The 21,317-nt window shown below is 35.5% G+C and overlaps 1 protein-coding gene across 2 annotated transcripts in view; it reads left to right on the forward strand.

Moving 5' to 3' along the window:
- LOC121316087 (striatin-like) overlaps positions 1 to 21,317 on the forward strand; it is a 107,295-nt gene that overhangs the window by 30,830 nt on the left and 55,148 nt on the right. The window lies entirely within an intron of this gene.

Raw genomic sequence — 21,317 nt, forward strand, 5'->3', positions numbered from 1 at the left:
AATTACGTAAAAGACAAGATTTTTTTTCGTTGCTTAAAATGACCACAGATAAACTGTAACTTTAACAAACTGTGCCCACAACTACTGAAGAAAATATATCAATATATATAATATATAGATATATCTATATATATATATATAATGTATGTAATATATATGTTAGAAATGCTTCTAGGCTGCCACGGTTTACGCGATCGTATCACAAGGATAGCTTCTTGATCCAGCTTTCGATTTTGTCGATGAGAGATGATAAATACATCTTCTCCATGATGTGTTAAGAATGTTGAAGCGATCAAAAGTACCTGCCAGGTAAGCATGCAAAGCAAGCCATTTAGCATAAGCTTATTGTTTTTTTTTTTTTTTTTTTTTTTTTTTTTTTTTACTGCTCGAGTCCTTGTTGTGTCACTCGATTCCCCTTCATTACTCGTTTTTCCAACACTTCTTCAGAAAACTATCAAATACTTGATATTTATCAAGCAACTTTTAACTCACTTCACAAAGTAACTTCCTTCCACCCATTTCTATTTTGAAGCCAGCTGCTGTGCTCTGCGTAAGAACATCGGAAATCGACAGCTTGAGACTACATATATTTTTAAAGATTTAGCAATCGCCCGTGATTTTATTATTTTCTCCCACTTTGGAATATCCAATAATTTTTAGGCTCAGCTCACCGCTACCACCACAGCACTGACTCTGGAGCGGCGAAGACAAACACACGCTGTCCTCTGAAGCGTGTGCCATTAGCTGACCACTTTTTTTTCACACTGCAGACTCACAGTGCAGCCACCTGAGGCTTACAGGCAACCCGCAGACACCTGGCCAGACTACAAGAGCCGCTGGTGCGGGTGAGCCGAGGACACCCTGACTGCCCTAAGCCCCCCACCGGCGATGCTCGGCCAATTGTGTGCTGCCCCCTGGAAGCTCCCCTCTAAGGTTGGCAATAGAATAGCCTGGACTTGAACCGGTGACCTCCAGGCTATAAGGCGCATCCTGCATTCCACTCGGAGTGCCTTTACCAGATGCGCCACGCGGGAGCCCCTTGCTCGAGTCTACTTTGATAGATGAGTTTTCAGTCGACTAATCATGCCTAACCCGATGTATGTTGCCAAATAAAAAGTTAACGGTAGAGGACTTGCAGAGTTCAGAGGCAGTGCGTAGAGAGCAGATGTTTAGTTGGATATTTACTGTTAAAACACAAAATGTCAGACACATTTTGTCAGTTTGTATTATACGTTAACTGTTATGTAAAAACGGTATGCATTTAGTTATCACTTAACCATTTAGCCTGTTACATCCCTAATCGGTACTGTCTTCCTTTTACAACTTCACAAGGCTAAAGTAATACAACTTTACTACATACATTTTGTGGACATTTGTTGATATAATTGTTAAGTATAAATATTATGTATAAACTGGTTATGAGCATACTGTTTCTGCAAGCAAAAAGTGTATTTTATTTGAAAATACATAGATATTTAAATGCCATATTTAAAGTGCACTATAACTATAACAATTAATCAATGCCAAACTTAGTTCCACATGAAAAAACGTGCCTGCAGATTGCAGTTTTCCTAAATCCTGAATTGGTTTGCAGATGTTCATGTGCTGCACTTTTACATTATTTTGGTGTTGTGGTTTTCTTTTCACTGCAGAACGGTAAAACAAAACTGCCAGTAGACAGTGCTGTAAGTGTCTGTTAATGTAAATGCCTCCCTGACCAGCCACAGCTCTAGTTACACATGCTTGTAATATTAAGTAGGATTGTACAGCACTGTGTTTATATATATATAACTGTGTATATATATATATATATATATATATATTTTTTTACCGTGATTTTTCACCTGGGACTGCTGATAGTAATGTTGCACCTATTCTGACGTTAAAACTCAATAGAGAGATGAAGCCTTCTTTTTAAAATAATACATGTGTTTATTCTTTTATTAATTGTTCCTCTTCTGAATCTTCTTGGAACCATTGTGTTACTATGTCCAAACTATATATTTCAGCACATTAAAGAGCTAGAAAACAGCAACTGTTACTATCACTGTCATATTTTTGTTTCTAATTAGAATCTTTGTCCCGCCAATCACAACGTTGGTGTGCGTGCTACATAGTCAAGCTAAATGGCTTTCATTGGGTGAAATTAAATGAAACCAGACCGTCTGTCTTGATTAATCTACCAGCACACATTCAAAGTAATCGTGCTGGTATAGTCTTACAAAAGTACATTTTTCAAAGTCTTCGCCACTGTGGCGAACTTGGTAAAAATTAATTGAATCACACTTGAAAACATTTTGTTTGTGGCAAGCGGCTAGCGGGAACGTAGGTACGAAAAACTGATGATAAAGTCTTAGTGTTTAATTGTGGATCAACTGAGCAAGAGCTTAAGGATATGCCTGTCGGAATGTGTTTTTTCTATGCACATATTTTGTTCAAGTTTTTAGCAAAGTGCAAACACAAGCTAGTTGACAGTAAAGCAGATGGAGTCAGGTGAATTAAAACATGAACAAGACGTAGTTAGATTTTAGATTATTTTTTTATTTTTTTTGGTGGGTTCATATGTCGGCCTTTAGAATAGCCTAACCCAAATAGAGCATCATACTGTTTTATTTTATTTATTTATTTTTTTTTCAGGCTGCATTGCTGCCACTATAATGCTTACAACTTATATTGCATAAAGTGTTACAAAATTAAAAAAAAATTCTAGAAATGAATGAAAGATTTTATATCCTACTACACAAACTGTTTATTGACAGCCCACTATGCCTCTCTGTAATGGGAATACCAGGGTTTGGGTAGTAGCGCTGCATTATCCTGGCTTGCTCGAGGGGGAGGGAATGTATGCCACTGCCCAGTTGTAATTGACCTCTACAGATGCATGAGGTGAACCTGACGTGATGTTGAGCAGAGCAGTCATTTGTCACCTAATTAGCATTAAACCCTTTGGAATTTTCAGCACTATCGACCACACTTGTGAGCGAGGTGTGTGACTGTGCTAAATATAGGAGCAAACTAACCAGTAGGCTTCTCTTAAACTTTGCTTGACTTTTGTATGATATGAGGTGGAATTGTTTGGTTCAATTGAGACAAGCTTCTTTCATCTTATTATAGGTATAAGTAAGTATAAGTTGTGTGGCAATAGTCTCTGGGTATGAGAGTCACAAAGTCAAGATGCTGTAAACGACTTTCTGAATAAAGTAAAATAAAGCATTTCATAAAAAAAATTCGTTTTAACTTTTACACCATAGGGTGTGCTTTGTGTTGCAACATTGCCATGGAACGTATGAAATGTATTCTGCTGATTTGTATCATTCCGTCACATCCTAACATCTTGACTTGGAATCCTGTCTTGTTTGTGATACTTCAATAAGATAGCTGTTGTGGAACAAAGTGTCTTCGTGTAATATCTCAGACATGCAGGCAAATGCATTCTTGTTTTCTCTAAGTCTGGTTTATACTGTGTACTGTAGTCTGTCTTTAAGATATACTGTAGCTGCTGTCACAAATGCTGTTTTTAGAGTAAAAACAGTATCTTCCCCAGACTGGTCATAACCAGTTGTTATCCAGAATAAGCTGTGTGGTTTGGGTGGTCACACTAGCCAAGAACTGTGGTCACCCTACTGGCACAAGACAAGTTTTGAGTCCAGAAGATTATGAAAGTGCAACTGTTGCCATGTTGGCAGCATTTCAAGGTTTAGAAGCTCAGCATTAAAAGTTTGTTTCCTGCATATTTGTTGATACATTCCTACATTTTCATATGCCTGGATACTCAGTCTTTTTAATACATTTCCAAAGAAATGCAAAAAGAAAAATCTCAGAAAAAAAATAAAATAAATTAACTTCCTTGATGAAACATATCCGTATGTATTAATACTTGAATATATTTCTGTTTGCATTCACTGGTCCTTCGTTCAGATGAAAAACCCCCCATTCTGTAGAGCAGGGGGTTTCAACCTTTGTTTTGAAACGGTGCCCTTTCTGTCTGGATGTTTCAGCTCAAGTACCCTTTACAGTTTTCTCTCTACTGAATGGTACCACAGTTGCATTAAAAGGCAGAATAATCTGTTAAACACATTACATTTTTTTTCAGTTTATTTATTATTATAATTTATGTCACAACAGTCTGAGACTGACCAACTGCTGTTTTAAGACAGAATACCAAACAGTAAGCTTATTTCTTACAACTTTTAATTACATGTCTTTGGATGCACAGAATTAGAAGACAGTATTTGGGGAAATCTCTTTGGAAACAGTCTTATAAGTTTTATAAATTATAAATAATACAAAATTGTCTACACTAAGTGTTTATCACATTTCCATTTACTTCCCATCTCGGCATAATTGGCCATAGCTGTACATTATGTTCGAGTACTTAGCGTCCTGTGTGGTAGTGACAACTACTTTTCAATTTTTCTGCAATGCTGTAGCGGTTGTGTAGTGCATACTGCCCAAAGTGTCCCCCCCCCATATGGTGAAGTAAATGATGGTCTTGGCTCAGTTGTTAGTGGACGTGTGGTCACATACTAAAACTAAAAATGAAAATTGATGTTTCAGCTGATTTTCAGCCTGAAAATAAAAAAAAAAGCACGGCCAGAATCTATTTCCAGATTATTCTTGAAACCATTTCAAGTTTTCAGCAAGTAATAAACCTGTAATCTTTTGCACAGTGATGCAGGATACCGCCTTATTACCACATAAAACACACACACACAGACACACACACGTTGTTATCTCAGTTCATGCCAGGTGGCAGGTTTGTCTGGACACAATATTACTGAGCTCCCCTTTGACAGTTCTGTAATAACTACTAAAAAAAAAAAAAAAAAAAACATTTAAAATTTGTTAGGTTCAGGCCTACCAGAATTGTTTTACTCTATTATTACGGAAGGTTTGCTGGAATTATTTTGTTATTATTTTGTCCTTTAGGTCTAAACTTGTTTGCAGTTTTTGTATTTATAATTTATATTGGTCTGCATAGTAAGTGAATTTTCCAAATTCACTGTACAGGGTTAGAAACTATCAAAATTGTATTGCAAGTTAAACCACGCCAATGAATAAATGAACAGCGTAAGGAATCACATGGACAGAATTCAATGAAATGCTAATGATTTCGCATATCTCAAAATTAAGGGAGATTAAGGGTAGGGAAATTGGGATATTTTATTCAGAACATTTTGTGAATTCCTTTTGCATAATGAATGAATCAGAGGGGCAGCTCTTTTCACAAAGGTGGATGCCTCAAATGGCAGTGTTTCTTTTGGCTTGTACTGCTTTCCCTGTTTTAAGGGGGATACTGTTTTAATGAGTACAGAGTAATTATGGCTTGGCTATAATTACTTTACCTCAGAGGTGAGGTAAAGCAAAGCCCCACTCAGCCAAGCTTGTCCAGGTTATGAAGCAAGCAGGTTGTGAATTAGTCCTGAGGTCCCTTGCACAAGGTTGTGTTAATGTAGTGGAACAATTTTTAAGTACCAAACTAATGGCCAATGCCTAAGTAAAAAAAAAAAAAAAAAAAAACATGTGAAACAAGTATTACCAGTATGTCAAATGAAGCAGGGTGACCCTGTTGCTGAGTTATTTTTTTAAATTGGCAGATTACGAAGCTTCAAGTGTGAGAGAGAGAGATTCTGAGCCTAACCAGCCTGTAACACAACTCCTCCCCATGCACCATTCCTTAAATTGCTTCCTGAAACAATTACTGCCCTCAGTCAGCTTAATTCTGTCTGCGCCTGTGTTTTTGTGTGTGTATGGGGGTGGGTGGGTGTGTATCTGTATTGAAATGTGAGCTGTTTGTGTTAGGAAAGATGTGTTATGAAAATGGTTCCAAAGCAGGTTGGTGTTCAGTAAATAAGGGGATGAGTTTAAACTGACAATAAGATTGAATAGATTCCATAGAATTGGATAGATACTTGCAGGAATTGATCCCATGTGCTGCCAGTGGCATGACATGCCCTACACATTTAGTACTGCTTTACCAGGTAAGCCTCTGGGGAACCTCAAGTCATTACTGTATTTCTTCGAATTTAAGATGCCCATGAATTTATGACACAAACCAAATTTCCCACCCTCAATTTGAGGGAAAAAAAATCAAATAAATAAGCATTTACAAAGATAAAACCTCAATTATGCATATGGAGGCAGTTTGTGCTGCTTTGGAGCTTCAAAATGAACTGTTATATAATGAATATTTAACAGTATTCAATAACGCTAAAAATAAATAAATAAATGATCAGTGATGTTAAATTAAATTTTAGAGTAAGGATCAGCTAGCGGGTATGCAATTTGTGGTAAGTAAATTGATTTATTTTATTATTATTATTATTATTATTATTATTATTTATTATTATTATTATTATTATTATTATTATTATTGTTTTAGGCCAGGATTTCCACATTGTGTTTCACAGATAGTGAATGTTAGGTGGTATGCTATTACTGAATTTAAAAAAAACATTAAAAAAATAAATAAATAAAAAAAAAACTTTTTCGTAATCTCGTGTCTAGTTTTTGTATAGCTTCCATTCCAAAGTACTGTAATCTGTTTGGAATAAATATTTTAGTAACACTCCTTTAGTATGTTAAACTAGCTAGGCTTGTTGCGAATGCTTTTTTTTTTTCCTCTTGACGCTACCAAGGCGTAATTACCCCTCACATTCAATTGTTGTGCACAAGCTTTTACTGAACTGCAATGATATTAAAATAATAACGTCACAGTGAGAGGAATGCACAGAAAATGTATGATGCAATCTTCAATATTAACTAGAATGATTATATTTTGTGTGCCCAATTAATCGATTGGTATTTTGAGGCTTAACTGACAGCCCTAGTGTGTACTTTTACTACAAAAAAAATATATATAGTGGGAAATACAGTACCATAGGGTGTACATCCAATCTGCAGAATGTGGCAAAAACACAACGACGAAAGCAGGAACAACTTCAAACAGGCCCTTCTGTACTCGGCACCAGGTGGAGTTAAAAAATAACGTCAGCAGTCAACAAGCAAAGTCACTTTAATAACATACTTTTTTTTTTTTTTTCCAGTGGGGCACCCTTCCTATACTGTCCTTCGTTTCACCCTCAACTGTCAGTATATAATTTCAATACGTCCATTAAAATGTTCACACTGTAGGCTATTATGCACCAGAAAAACAAGCTACCTCAGGTAAAGTTGATAACAGTATTGAAATGTGTTATCTTAAATTATAAATGAAATAACAACAAAAAGGGAATAAAAAAGGAATATGCATAAGAACATCATGCCCATACTGCTCTGTACCATACTTACAAGTTGTGTAGTACAAAATCATTTATTTATTTTGCAGACTATTTGAAAAAAAAAAAGAGAGAATAGTTAGCAGTATGTGTGTAAAACAAGTACTTTAAATGTATTGAAAGAAATACATTTGCTTCATATTTTGTAATTATGTACTGTTTCTAAGTACATTTAAATAAATACAATGTGTAAATAAAGCAGGAGGAAGAAAAAAGCTTGCAGTCCCATTTTAACAGACTTAAAGGTATCATTTTTTTGCAACTATTAATGATGGTTATATTATTCTATATATTAATATATTAATATCAAACCATGACATTGGGCACATTGGCAATCCTGACTGCGCGCAAGCATTGGGTAAATAAGATTACAAATTCGATTTGACCTATTGATGGTAGTGTTGCAATTAAAATAACCCCCAATAATGTAACAGCTGCTTTTATGTTGGTACATCGATTCTGTGGCCTAGGAACAAATTGGTCCTACTATTTAGAGCCCAACACAACTACTGGAATCCCCCTTCTACATTTAACACCTGTCTGTCAAGTAAAAGGCCATGCACAGTATCCTTTCATTTGAGAATCTGTAATCAGATTCAGACTGAAGTCACTGTTGTTAAAGCCAGCGTTTAATTTTAAACCCTGTAATGTTTTGTCTAATGGCTTCATTAGTAGCATTTGTCTGCTTCATTTAGTATCGAATAGTTTTAGCTCAGCAATAATGATTGAACATTTGACTTTATGAGTGTAATCATCCATATTTTCCCCTTCACAGTTTGGATTGAATTCAAGGGGTATTTACGTGAGGGAGTCCAGTATACATTATTACTGTAGTCTGATAAATTATTAAGCAGTGTTCCCCCACCCAGATTTTTATAGATTATTAATGTATCTGTTTTGTAAAAGGCTAACAGAAGATTTTTAAGTGAGAACATTCACTGCTTTTCTGTATTGTAGAGTACATTTGTTAATCTCATGGGATTAAGAGATGTCAAATAGGGTAGGAGGTAAGACAAACGGATAAGAGTCTGGAATCAAATTATATTGTCAATGATACTGCAAGAGTTGAAATTGAACTGCAAGATCCAGAATATGTTCACCATGCCCTGTTTTTAAAATGTATTTCATTGCCAAGTTTTTGGATGATCATGTTACTTCATGAATCATGCTCAGCAGTTGAAAAGGCTGTGAGAAAGCGATGCCAAGTAGTGGTTACAATGAGAACAGCAGACATGCTTCTTGCTGTGATACAGAGGGGAATCCCACTGTAGTGTTAATGATTATGATGGAGTTTAGGTTCAGAGGAAGCTCAAAGGGGAAACTGAGTGCAGTGGGTTAGTCAGTTGGTCAGTGGCTCCACCTACTACAGCGCCTGTGTGGTTTGTTTTATATGGGCAGACTGTCAGCAGTGTGTGTTTCTTAAATAAGTCAAACCTTTCTTGAGCAATACATTTCCATGGGGGGGTGGGGTGGGGTGGGGTGGTGTATTTTGGGTCTGTTGAGCACATAAATATGTACAAATCCATGCTAAAATGTTGCAAAATTTATTTCAAATTAATTCATGTAATGGTTGATCAATCTATGATTTTGTATATATATTGAAAAAATATTAATTTCGTATGATATTTAAGTTTAATGCGTAAAGAATATGCATAGTATTTTTGTTGCACAGCTTGAGTTTACATGTTATCAACCTTCTTGTTCTTCGTTGGTTCTCAGTGGTCAATTGAGCCTGCCGAAGAATTGCCAGAAACAAAGTGACCAGTATGTACTTTCAGAGATTCACCACTGGGTCATAACTTAACTACCCTGTCAATTTGAACAAAATTAATTAGGGGCTGTTTTGCAAAAATTGCATTTTTGTTAATTTCCAATGAAGTCAAGAAGCAAAACATTAATATCAGAAGAAATGTTCAGCTAGTTCATTAAGGTATTATACATTAATGTTCTTTTTTTAAATGGCTGCCATTCAGCCATGTAAACACTTTTTTTTTTTTACCCATGACCTTCTGGCGTGACTCACTTTTAAAGAAGTATACCTGTTTTGTAGAATCTGAGATCATGCAACACTGTTTTGAAAATGGGAAGTATAGACCCTTTTCTGTTAGCGTAATCTCCATTTGTAATGCCCATAATTATTTTAATGCTCAAAAATGTTTAATATGTACTATTCTCCTGAAAAAGAGCATAATGTTTAATGGTGTGACATTTTAGATTGATAGAAACAGGGCTCAGATTAACAAACTAACGATAAGCGATTAATTTAAGAAAGTATTCAACACTAACAACTATGGTAGATAGATAGATATATTCCAGAAGTTCTCTTCAACCCAGATTATTAGGACCAATTTACTATCTACTGTAGTCCCAGGGAATCAATTTTATTTACAAGAATGCTGGAAAAAAATCAAATTCAGTGATATCATTTGGCCCTAAAAGTCACTTTTAATACCACCATTTCTATTAAGAAAGAAAGAAAGAAAGAAAGAAAGAAAGAAAGAAAGAAAGAAAGAAAGAAAGAAAGAAAAAAAGTACACTAAATTGCAGTAAGCAGTTGTGACATTTGTTTTATAATTTCAATCACGGACTCAAATTACACCACAGTTGCTCTTATTAAATTCAGTATTTGTGGAATCCCTTTTCTAAATATTTCATATTATATTTTTATCGAATGCACTTCTTGTCATTTTAAGGGGTGGTGGTTGCAAATGCTCTTAAGCTTGGCTTTAAATACTGGTTGAGTCCTGTAATCACAGACCCTCACTGATGTGAGTAGGTAGGAACTTGGACTCATAGGTATGGTGGTGGGCGGTGAGCCTGTTTCAGACTAATTATGCAAATGGGAGAGTTCGTCTTATTCAAAACATTCTATTAAAGGACAACGATGACTCATGAAATGACAGAAGGACTTTCCAAAAGGTTTCTATTAACTGTGGAATACATTTGCAGTGTTTGTCAGAGAATTGTGTGTGTGTGTGTGTGTGTGTGTGTGTGTGTGTGTGTGTGTGTATATATATATATATATATATATATATATATATATATATATATATATATATATATATATTATATTATATTTTTTTTTTTTAATAAAACATATAGTGTGTATTATATTTATTTATGTTATGGGCTGTTATTGATTGAAGGGGTTGCATCCTGAACACGATGTGTTCCTACCAGAATTTTTCATAACTGATCAATGGCCAATTTGTTAGCAGTCAGATAAAGGTGTGTGTGTAGCAGGGCAGAAGTCTTGCTGTTGTAAATGGTGTGTGTGGGGCAGTGTAAGGTTGGCAGGGATGGAGTTAAATCTGCCCTTGCCAACAATAACAGGTGTGGCCATTCCCTGGTTAGGTAATTGTTGCTAATTGGGGTGACCACATGTATAACAGGAGCCAAAAATCCTTTGTTGGAAGGAGTTAGGTGAGTGTTTTTGTATATATTAGTGAACTTTTATAGCGAAGGCATATGCCCAGCCTATATTGTATTGTTTGGTGTAAACCTTTTGTTTTGACCCTTGTGCTTTTTGTGTTATTTAGTTTAATGAATGTGCACTTTGCTCTCTGAACTGCAGCTTCTGTCTCTGAGTCTCTTAAGTCCTGCTGGTAACACCTTGGGCCGTTATGCTATCCTGCCACAGGGTTACTATAAAGAGAGGATACATAGGTTTTAATTTACTTAAGGACAACACTCCTTGTTTTCCAAACAGTGTTTTGACAAGAAAATAGAAACGCAAGCTATTTGTAGCACACAGAGCGCTGACTGTAAGTGATTCCTTAACAAATTGCTTTGACTGAGGAGCTGAGAGTGTGTTTGTAGACCTCCATTATGCGTGGGGCTACTGGACTTGTTTTACCAGTTATCTCGCATTGCCTAGCGTACACCAATGGTAACATTCAAAAACCAACTGTGGCCCAAAATATATGATTGAACTTGAAAATAATCTTTGCGTCATCTTTGCTGGACATGACATGGTAGGTCTTTTTTATTTAAACAAATGGCATAAAAATGTTCCTCTTGCTCTGTCCTATTCATAGCTTTGTGTTAGCAAGCCCAACCACCTACCCTCCCCATGTTCATATAGTCAATTACAGTATGCAACATAAGGCCAGTTTTATTGGTACAACAATCACACAGCAGGGAGAGGCTGTGAACAGTCATCCCCAGCATCTGTCTGTCTCCCATGTGGGTATTTTTGCTGGTGCTCTACAAGAGGACAATGCTGGCAGCATGATGGGTACCCTGCAGCAGTAGGCTTATCACTAACAGAACATCCACTGTAGCTAATTTGGATAACTAGGTTAAAATAGCAATACCAGTCACTGATTCAATGTGTCTGCAAGTGGTTCTTAACCATAGTCTGCACTTTAAGGAATATACTTATGATGTCAAACTTTAAATGCAAAGGTACACTTGCTGCAGCCAGTTTGGTTATCCATTTTTATTATGATAATGGTTCCTACAGTATTTACCAAACTTTGTGAATATCAAATTCAGTACAGTATCTTGATATTGATGAAACTGCTCTAGAATAATTCTAACTGTCTAGGAAAGTTTCATGAATACAAAACTTTATTTTTTTTAAGTGCCATTCAACACAAAATAACAGTTAACTGAGTCTCTGATATGCCCTTATATATTTGTTTGCGTATAAGACACAAACTAATTATGTATAGTGGTGTTGTCTTGTTAAGGTTACTAAGTGCAAAAAGAGTTAGTTATTAATGCCTCCATTCCTTCAGAGAAGTTATGGGGTTAATGTAATGTCTCCAGAATGGCCTATAGAGTTGTCAGTTTTGGCACTGTTCTTTATGAAATATCAGTCATTTGTGCAGTCTTGGATACCAAAGCATCTATCTGACAAGTGAGCGCCTACTGTAATGTCAACTACCTAAATCACATTTTCAAGTTTAAGATTAAGTGTTTCAAATACTTTTAGCATGATAACTTTTTATGATGTTTGCAATATTCTGAGAATTAATTGTGGTTACTCAAATACTGTTTTATTCTGTTCATTTATGTAACCTACTGTAGGCTCGATCAGTCAAAATGAAGTAAGAACTAGCGCCATCTTATAATCTGCCACCTTAGAAACAAGTTTCTTTTGTTTTTTTTGGCAGTACACTGCTGTGCATTAGATGGAGGTGGCGTTTACTAATCTAACAGGCCGCGTTAACGCAGAATAAATCCATTGGACGGAAAACTATTTTGTCTTGAGTTCACTAGACGCACAGAATGGAAAGGGACACAGACATGCGCATTCGTGGGAATCTATTACACTGCAGCAATGACCGTAAAATACTTTAAAAATATACTGTTCTGCAGTATAACAGCATTGATTAAGGTACACTGCAGTCCTGTAGGTGGCAGCAATAAGCCTCATATTTGGCTTTGCTAGCAATATTAAGGATATTTACTTTTACGTCCTGTCCCACAGTACATAACCGAACATGAACCATACTCAAAAACCTTTTAATTAATCCAGCTCAAACTTTAACGTCCAAACTGAAGTACCGTTTCATGTTTAGTTGGGCGTAATGCATACCACACACTAAAGCCATTAGAATAGTTCAGTTACAGTTCCTAACAGCACAGTGAACATTAGAAATTAATACGATACCATGCACTGTATTAATATACAAATTACGTGAATTGTTCATCCCCGATCCTACTTAAATCACATTTAATTTTTGCAACCTAATTTAACATTGTGCTTTTGTTAGTTTCCGCACTAATTTAACAGGGATGCCCTTACAGATTTTTTAAGCATAAAAAAAGAATACCTAGGGGGCTCCCAAGTGCATCCAGTAAAGGCGCTCTGTGTGGAGTGCAGGATGCGTGCTATAGCTTGGAGATTGTAGGTTCGAGTCAAGGCTATGTCACTGCCCACTGTGACCAAGGGTTCCTAGGGGGTGGCTCACAATTGGCCCAGCGCTGCACGGGTAAGGAGGGCTTAGGTTGGCAGGGGAATTCACAGTTCGCTGCACACCAGCGACCCCTGTGGCCAATAGGGCGTCTGCAGTTCTGCAGTTGAGCCATCAGATCCCTGTTGTCTGGTGGCCTCGCTGTGGATCCACAGTGGGAAAAATTACAGATTGGCAGGGACACGTTTTAGAGGACGCGTGTTCCAACCTCCGTTTCCCGAGTCTACAGGGGGTTGCAGCGGTGAACCGGGATAAAAAAACAAAAACAATTGGGCATTCCAAATTGGCTGTAAAAACCATTAGTGTAAATAAATAAATAAATAATACCTAGTGCAGAGTGCACACTTACAGCAAGCCAGTTATCAGTCGGAAGTTTTTTTGCTAAGCAGTCAGCTTCTTCAGGGGATTCTCTTGAAGATGATTGTTCATCTGCATCTCAGCCATCTACTTCTGACTGAGTACTACAGTGACGGAAACAGTTGCAAGCAGTAGTAATGCACAAAAACGCAAACGAAAAACGCGTTCTTATAATTTTGAGATGGAAGTATCCGTGGCTTGTTTATCGAGAGAGCAAAAAAAAAAAAAACATATATGCACCAGTGTACAGTTTTTCAAGAATCTCACCTTAAAAGACACAGCGATGCTGTTGCTGTTATTGGAATGCAGAAAAATATTAAAACACACATAGATGAAGGCAACAAACAGAGCTTAGAATCCCATCTCGTCAAGTGAACAGTCTACTGTTAGTATATATAACAAAGAAAAAAGTGTGTCTGTGTTTATGTATATGTGTGTGTATATATATATCTGTACACATAGATATTTTTTAAACTAATTCATACCATAGAGTTTAAATGTCAAAAGTTATTCAGGCACTTTACAATAGCTTGTGAAACTGTGCTGTAATAAACAGCCTGTAGGTAAAGCGTATGTGCAAGGACAACTTTCAGTTCTAGTACGTCAGATGCATTTTTTCACCATTTAGGTCTTGCAAAACAAATACAATGTGTAAAACATACTGATCTTGGGCATGAGTTGACTTGTCAGTAACCACTGACAAGCAACCAGACTGTTTTACCAATTCCATAATCTCCTGCTTGTGATACCTGGCAACTTTTAGGTAGGTATTCATGTCTCAGCTGGGCTGATGAAGGAATCGCTCCACCATTTGCTACACTCAGACTGAAGAATTTACGTAATTTTTGTTGTCTAATTTTTCAAAAGGGATATTTGCACAAACAAACGCCTCTGTCAAAATGTAATGTGTTTTGTGCTTGACAGTTTTCAGTGGACTTTTAGAATATGCAAGTCACCGTTTTTTGTTTCTTTGCAAGCAAAGCAGTCGCAGTACTGCTCTGAATTTCTGCCTTTCTCTTTCGGTGAATACTTGAATCTAAATGCCTGTAAACAGCCGATTCTCGGTAGTGATCAACAGTAACTTTGCAGGATGTACAGAAGAGCTTACCTCCATCGCTATGTAAAACTCCTGCTGGATACTGCTTTACGTGATCTGCTCTAGGCACATATTAGCCTTTCAGAGACATCCATTTTCTTGTTTACAGTGTTTAGCATTTTAATTTCCTGCCTAGATTGCATATAGTGACATGACATAATCACTGCACAGCACTGTGCATGGTGAATAGTACACGCAGGCACACAGCAGAGCTGTACAGTTTCATTAATATGATTTGTTTTGTATGAAATACAAATAATTATGAAATTAATTTATTTTTATTTCTTAAGAATATTGTAAAAATCACGGTATTGGGCTATTTCATGATTTTCCCTCACCCCGTGACGATTTACACAGGGCCTTAATCATAATAAGATAAGGGAATAAAAAAAAAAAGAATGTTATTTATAGAAATGCAGCATTTTGAAAAGTTGCCTGAATTCCATGCAGTATATCTGACAGAACAAAACATACACCAGCTGTGTTTCAATTTGCATTCAAAACCTTGCATTCATCCCGCTTTCTGCAGAGAACGTCCATGCCCAAAGTTGGCAAGCTCTTCTCCCAGCTTGCTATGACAGGCCTTCTTGAATCGTCATCTTTGTCTGTAATGGCACCTAGAAGGATTACAGGAGAAAGCTTTCTTTTCAATTTTAAAAAGAAAACTCACTCGAGTTAGTTTTTATTTGGGACAGTTCTGTGACAGTTATTTGCTGGTTGTTTTTTTTAATGTTGCATGTGGATGATCAAACCCTGACTCTGCATACATTCCGCATGCGGTATCTTACATGCTAGTAAACACGACAACTTGTTTTTCCACTGTTCGTTCAACCAATAACACTGCAAGAAAAATCTAAACAGAATTACAAGAACATCTGGGTTGGTCAGCAGTCGTCACTGGGAATTGGAATTGGTGAAAAACCACTGTGAATAGACGCCATTGTTTTTTTTTTTAGCCTGGTGTTTTTAGAACTCCTCACACAAATATTTAATATTTAATATATTTAATATATTAATAAATAAATAGCTTTACATTGCATTTTTATATTTGCAGTGATTCTGATTTGGTTCTTATTGTAATTACTCACAGATTGTGTGTATTTTGTTAAGGTGCTTTTGCCTGAGTTATAGAGCTGGCATTCAGTTCTAATTACCTGTCACTGACACACTGGTAGCATGCGCTAGATCAGCCAACTTGTCTTTATATTAGTATGTGCCAGCACCGTGTGAGGCATTGCTGTGTACTGTCAGTTAAACAAACTGGCAGATCTTTGATGGTGCTGGCTCTTTCTTCTCCAAAGACATTTGTGCTCATCTAGCCTTATATATACAGTATCTATGCTAGGCAACTAGAACTGAAGAGCAGCTGTACTCAGAATGATTGCAAATCATAAAAGGGTGAGGGGACAGTAGAAAAAAAAAGACATTATATCTATGTACATTATTTGCTTTTTAGTTGATAGTACTGTCCTTATTGAGGCTTTGTTTCAAATAAAAACTGATACATTTGTAACTGATACATTTGTTGAATTATTTAATGCTAACGTTTCATCATCTATTATCTTTGTTGCAGATTTTTTTTTTTTTTGTTGATTCTTTTTAAAAGCTGCTATAAGGTGTGTGACACCAGATTTAAAATGTAATCCTTTGTCGAAGACTAGTATACAGCGTGTATTTGAAAATACAGGCTTCTTTTTGCAGGGTGGCAGTTGAATTATCTGCAGAAAATTAAATAAACCGCTCATTACTGCTGAAATTGAGAAAGATTACACCCCAGGGAATTATGCACAGAAAAACAATCTAAATTATGCAAAATGATGCTGTATCTGTACAGATATGTGTAAAGTAACAAAAGTATTGTGCAGTTGTGTTTCATTCTTTCATACTGGATATCAAAATACTAGCATCATTAAAAAAAAAAGTAGAAAACAATGGCATTTTTTTAAACGTAGTCTTTCTAAATTCCAGGATTGAAATAACTGAACACCAGCATTTTCAGTGTCTTCCGAAAGAGAAAGTTTCCGATCAGACAGGACAAGATTAGAAAGTGAGTTGCTGCACTCAGCATCAGCTGTATTTGTTACTGCATTTATGTATCTGAAAGCTAATGTTTTCCAATTAGGAAGACGGTCAGCTGTTGATAATCATAACAAGTCGATGTCAGTTTCTCCTGGTGTGGTAGAGCACTCCGAATCACATCACGGACAGATTTTAGCAGGCGTTGTTAGTTGAAAGCTCCATTGTGTGTTAAAGCTCCATTATATTAATCATTATATTAATTTCATGAGAAGAGGGATTCTCCATGAGCAAGTTACCTGTGTGCAATGCAAAGTGTGCTATTGGCAGGCGTTCCTCAAACTGAAGAATATGCAGGCAGAACGGTTGGGGTCCTTTTATTTTACTGTTACTGAAATATTGGATACATGGTGATTCAATATGTTTTAGAAGATACTAAAGATTACTGTATGTTCTGTAATTGCAGTTGCAGTTTGATATTGGAACAAGATGAGGATTTTACATACTGGTTCACACAGTAGTGTAGATGGATAAAGTGCATTTAAATTGAGTTCTGATGGATATTGGCACACAACATAAACACAGTGACAATGGTAATTGGCACAACAAAAATTATGCACCTTATTTAAGGTCTGATTTAAGATTAAATTCCTTGTCCTCTACACTGGATCCAATACTACGCAACAGAGCGCAAGGAACCAAGAAGCCTTAAGAGACTACAACCTCACTCTGCTACAGTAGTACTTCTGTAAGATGTTGAATTGCTTGGGAAACTCATGACAGGAAGTAGGTGGCAGGTGGAAAAATGTAGCATTTGATTAACTATCTGATTTATTGACAATTCATTATTAATGTGCATGTTTGCTAGTAGGTCTGGATTGTTCAGTTCATGTACACAATTTGTATTATTTCTGCACATATATTTTCTTTGTTTCTTGGTGTTTTATTTAAATGTGGGTGTGTATCTAGTTACTATAGACCTTATGGATTGTATCAGCCAATCAGGTTCTCAGTAGAGGGTATCATTCTATAGTAGATGAATCTCTCTTTAAACTGCAACATACATTTCAAGCAGCCTAAGTGATGTGGTCTTAAATGTAGCCTCCTCATACACAAACATTTGATTGCTTTTTTTAATAAATATATCTTCCACCGTGCTCATTACATGCTAGATAATGGCCGCAGCTAATTGTCACTTATGTAATGATCAAATATTTACTTAGCGGGTAATAATTGGTGCGTTGAATATTAATGCTTAAACTATTGAAAACTGTCTACCTGACACATTCGCAGTACAGTGTCCTATTATCAAGTGGTTTTTGGCAAAGAAAAGACTACCTGTCATGGGTGTGGAATTTATGAAAAAAAGAATGAAATGATGTATTTGTTCTTTTTAAAATCTGCTTCCTCTCCCCTCCTTTTATCAATGTCACTTTTTTTATGTGGCAGTGTGCTAACTACTGCTAGTGATAGCTAGTGGCAACATTATTACTGGCACAAGGGTTATATGGCTTTTTTTTTTTTTTTTTTTTAAACCCTGGCTTTTTTTTTTTTTTTTTTATCCAAAGGGGAAAAGTGTCTGATACAGTTTTCAACTACAGGTATTTCCTGATGATTTATTTACACGTGCTCTGTTGGCCTATACAGCACCCCTATTTTTTGATCATATTGTTGGAGCACCCTTCAGTTATATTTTTTTATCTACAGTATGGGGCCTCCAGTTTGGCATAGAAGTACGCAGATGGCCAGATGAAATGCATAATATACCTTATCCTAGCTATAAAACCGAATGCAAAATATTTTCTTAACTAGACTTCCTAATGATAGGTACGCCATCAGTTAAATTCAAATTACACTATTTTTTAATATATTGATGTCAGTAAATGCAGCCTGTTTTTACAAAAGGTTAAACCCTTGGCTAGCTTTTCCACACCTATGCCTAAAGATTTTGGGATTCACACATTGAGACGAGACAAAATGCACCAACGACCCCATTCTTTACATAATTTTTACATTGTAAATGTGTTATTTTGCAGAAGTTAGGAAAATGACAACACATAAATATGTTTTTATTTTTTATAAAATGTCTAATTTGAAAACTCTCAAACATGGATTCTTTTTTGCTGTATTCCCTGTCTGTTATATTCTTCCCAGAGCTGTCAAACTTAACATGGCTCCTACTATAAACTAAAGCAATGCAATAATATTGCTGCATTAATTTAGATACATTACGTGTATGACCTGAGGGTTTTTCAATTTAAGGGATATGTATATTTGTATATAGTTTTGTTTTTAAGTTTAGACACACATTTTTATGTTTTTGTGTATGTGCTAGACTTCCGCAGTTCAGAGTTTTCAGGAACTTGCTTGGTTCCCTAAAAGTCAGCCTAGAGTTTTTTTTTATAGCAACTAAATAAAGTTGTGAAACAATAAAAAAAAAAATCATATGCTTGTCCAGCTGGCAAAGTATAATGGTAAAACTTGTCCCTCAGACAAATCTTGTGGCCTGGTTATGGGGCAATACGAATTCTGCAGTTCTGACCTGTGTAGCCAGTAGGGTTGAACGATTGTTACATTTTCAGCTATCGATTATCGTCTGTAAATTATCACGTAATCGTGATTGTCGGCTGAAATAAATAAAATATAAAAATTGTAATTTTTACATCGCATTTTTACATTTCTTACGAATTTTATTTTATATTTGTTCACCTTGCAGTGTGCCCTAATAATGTTTTTATTTGGTTGAATGTTCCTCAAACTTTGATTTGGTTGAATATGTTACTTTATTTAAAGAAATGTGTTAATCCTGATGAAAATGACTTATTTAACACTAATTTTATCATTAATTTAAGTCTAATAATTTAAATTATTTCTAACCACATTTAAAAACAGCACATTATAGAATAGTATACAAAATAAAATTATATATACAACCGTAACCTGAAAAATACAAATACTTAGTGGTAAAATGTATAATAATAATAATAATAATAATAATAATAATAATAATAATAATAATAATAATTAGATTATAATAATATAATAATCTGTTGAGTTAAAGTTAAGTATGATGCAGTTAAAAACACTTAGTTACATAAAAAAATAAATAAATAAATAAATAACATCACAACTTAACGCTGAAAATCTTTATTTAGATTTTTCCTCTCTCAGAAATGTGGTAAGGAGATTTGGTTAATACAAATACAAATCATTGATTTTCAACTGAACCTGTGTATAGATTTGAAATATTTTCAAGTCCGTCAAGCAGAGATGAGCTTTTCATAAGTATCACGGTACGAATCGTATCATGGCTTGTGTAGTGTGATACGTATCGTATCGTGACCTTGGTGTATCGTCTCAACCCTAGGTTGTACAATATTGTTCATGGCAGCATCCAGTCTATTCTTGAAGGATCCGAATAGATAGACTGGATATAGATTTTAAATACCCCTATTAAGTTGCCTCTGGCTCTCCTTCTTTCTAGGCTATGCAAGTTCAGCTCTTTCAGTCTATCTTCATATGACATACCCTTCAATCCTGGAATTAATCGTGTTGATCTGTATTCTCCAATGACTCAATATCTTTCTTATGATATGGGGATCAGAACTGTACACAATATTCTAGGTGTGGTCGTACCAGTGCATTGTATAATTTATATAACTATCAAATATATTTGAATTCAGTGCATTGTATATAAATCTATAAAATAGATTTGAATTCAGCGATCTTGGTTATATAACCTAACATTTTATTTGTTTTTTTTTTTGTAGCTTCTCCGCACTGTCTAGTTGGCTTAAGAGATTCATCCACAACTACTTCCAAATCATTTTCATGCATAGCCTTCTCTGTTTTGTTACTATTCATGCTGTACTTACCTGTAATGTTTTTGAGCCTTATGTGCAAGACTTTGCATTTATTCACATTAAATTTCATCTGCCGTGTGTCAACCAAAGCTTGAATCTTGTCTAAATCTCTTCGTAATATTAAAGTTGCTGATTGGGAATAGGCTACCTCTCCCAGTTTTGTGTCGTCTGCAAATTTGCATAGTTTACTGATTTATGTCTTGCTCCAAGTCATTTATATAGGTTAAGAATAGCAGTGGTCCCAGTACTGATCCCTGTGGTACCCTACTTGTTATGTTACTCCAGTTTTATGCCTGGCTTCTCTAATTATAACGCTCTGATTTCTATCTTGTAACCAGTTATGAATCAATGCTGCTACTTTACCATGTATTCCTTCTTATTTAATCTTTAGATATAGTCTTTAGTGCAGTACATTGTCTCATGCTGTTGAAAATCTAAATACATTACTTCATACGCAGTGTCCTTATCCACTCTAGTAGTCACCTCCTGAAAAAAAAAATCTAAATCATGTTGGCTATAATGTTTTTATAGAAATATTCCTCCATTTTGGTCCTTATTATAGTTTCCATGATTTTACATGTAGTTAACAAAGTACGCTCTGGGATACTTTTCTGGATCCGGTTTGATCCAAGGCTTTCGGAGTTGCAATTCGACAACAAACAAAAGAAATGCTTCTGTCGGCAAGAATTGCTTTCTAGTATTATTATTATTATTATTATTATTATTATTATTATTATTATTATTATAAATGTTCATGTTTTAATAGAGTACTTTTTTCTATTGT

This window comes from Polyodon spathula, chromosome 5 (genome assembly GCF_017654505.1).
Source record: "Polyodon spathula isolate WHYD16114869_AA chromosome 5, ASM1765450v1, whole genome shotgun sequence".
Classification (NCBI taxonomy): domain Eukaryota; kingdom Metazoa; phylum Chordata; class Actinopteri; order Acipenseriformes; family Polyodontidae; genus Polyodon; species Polyodon spathula.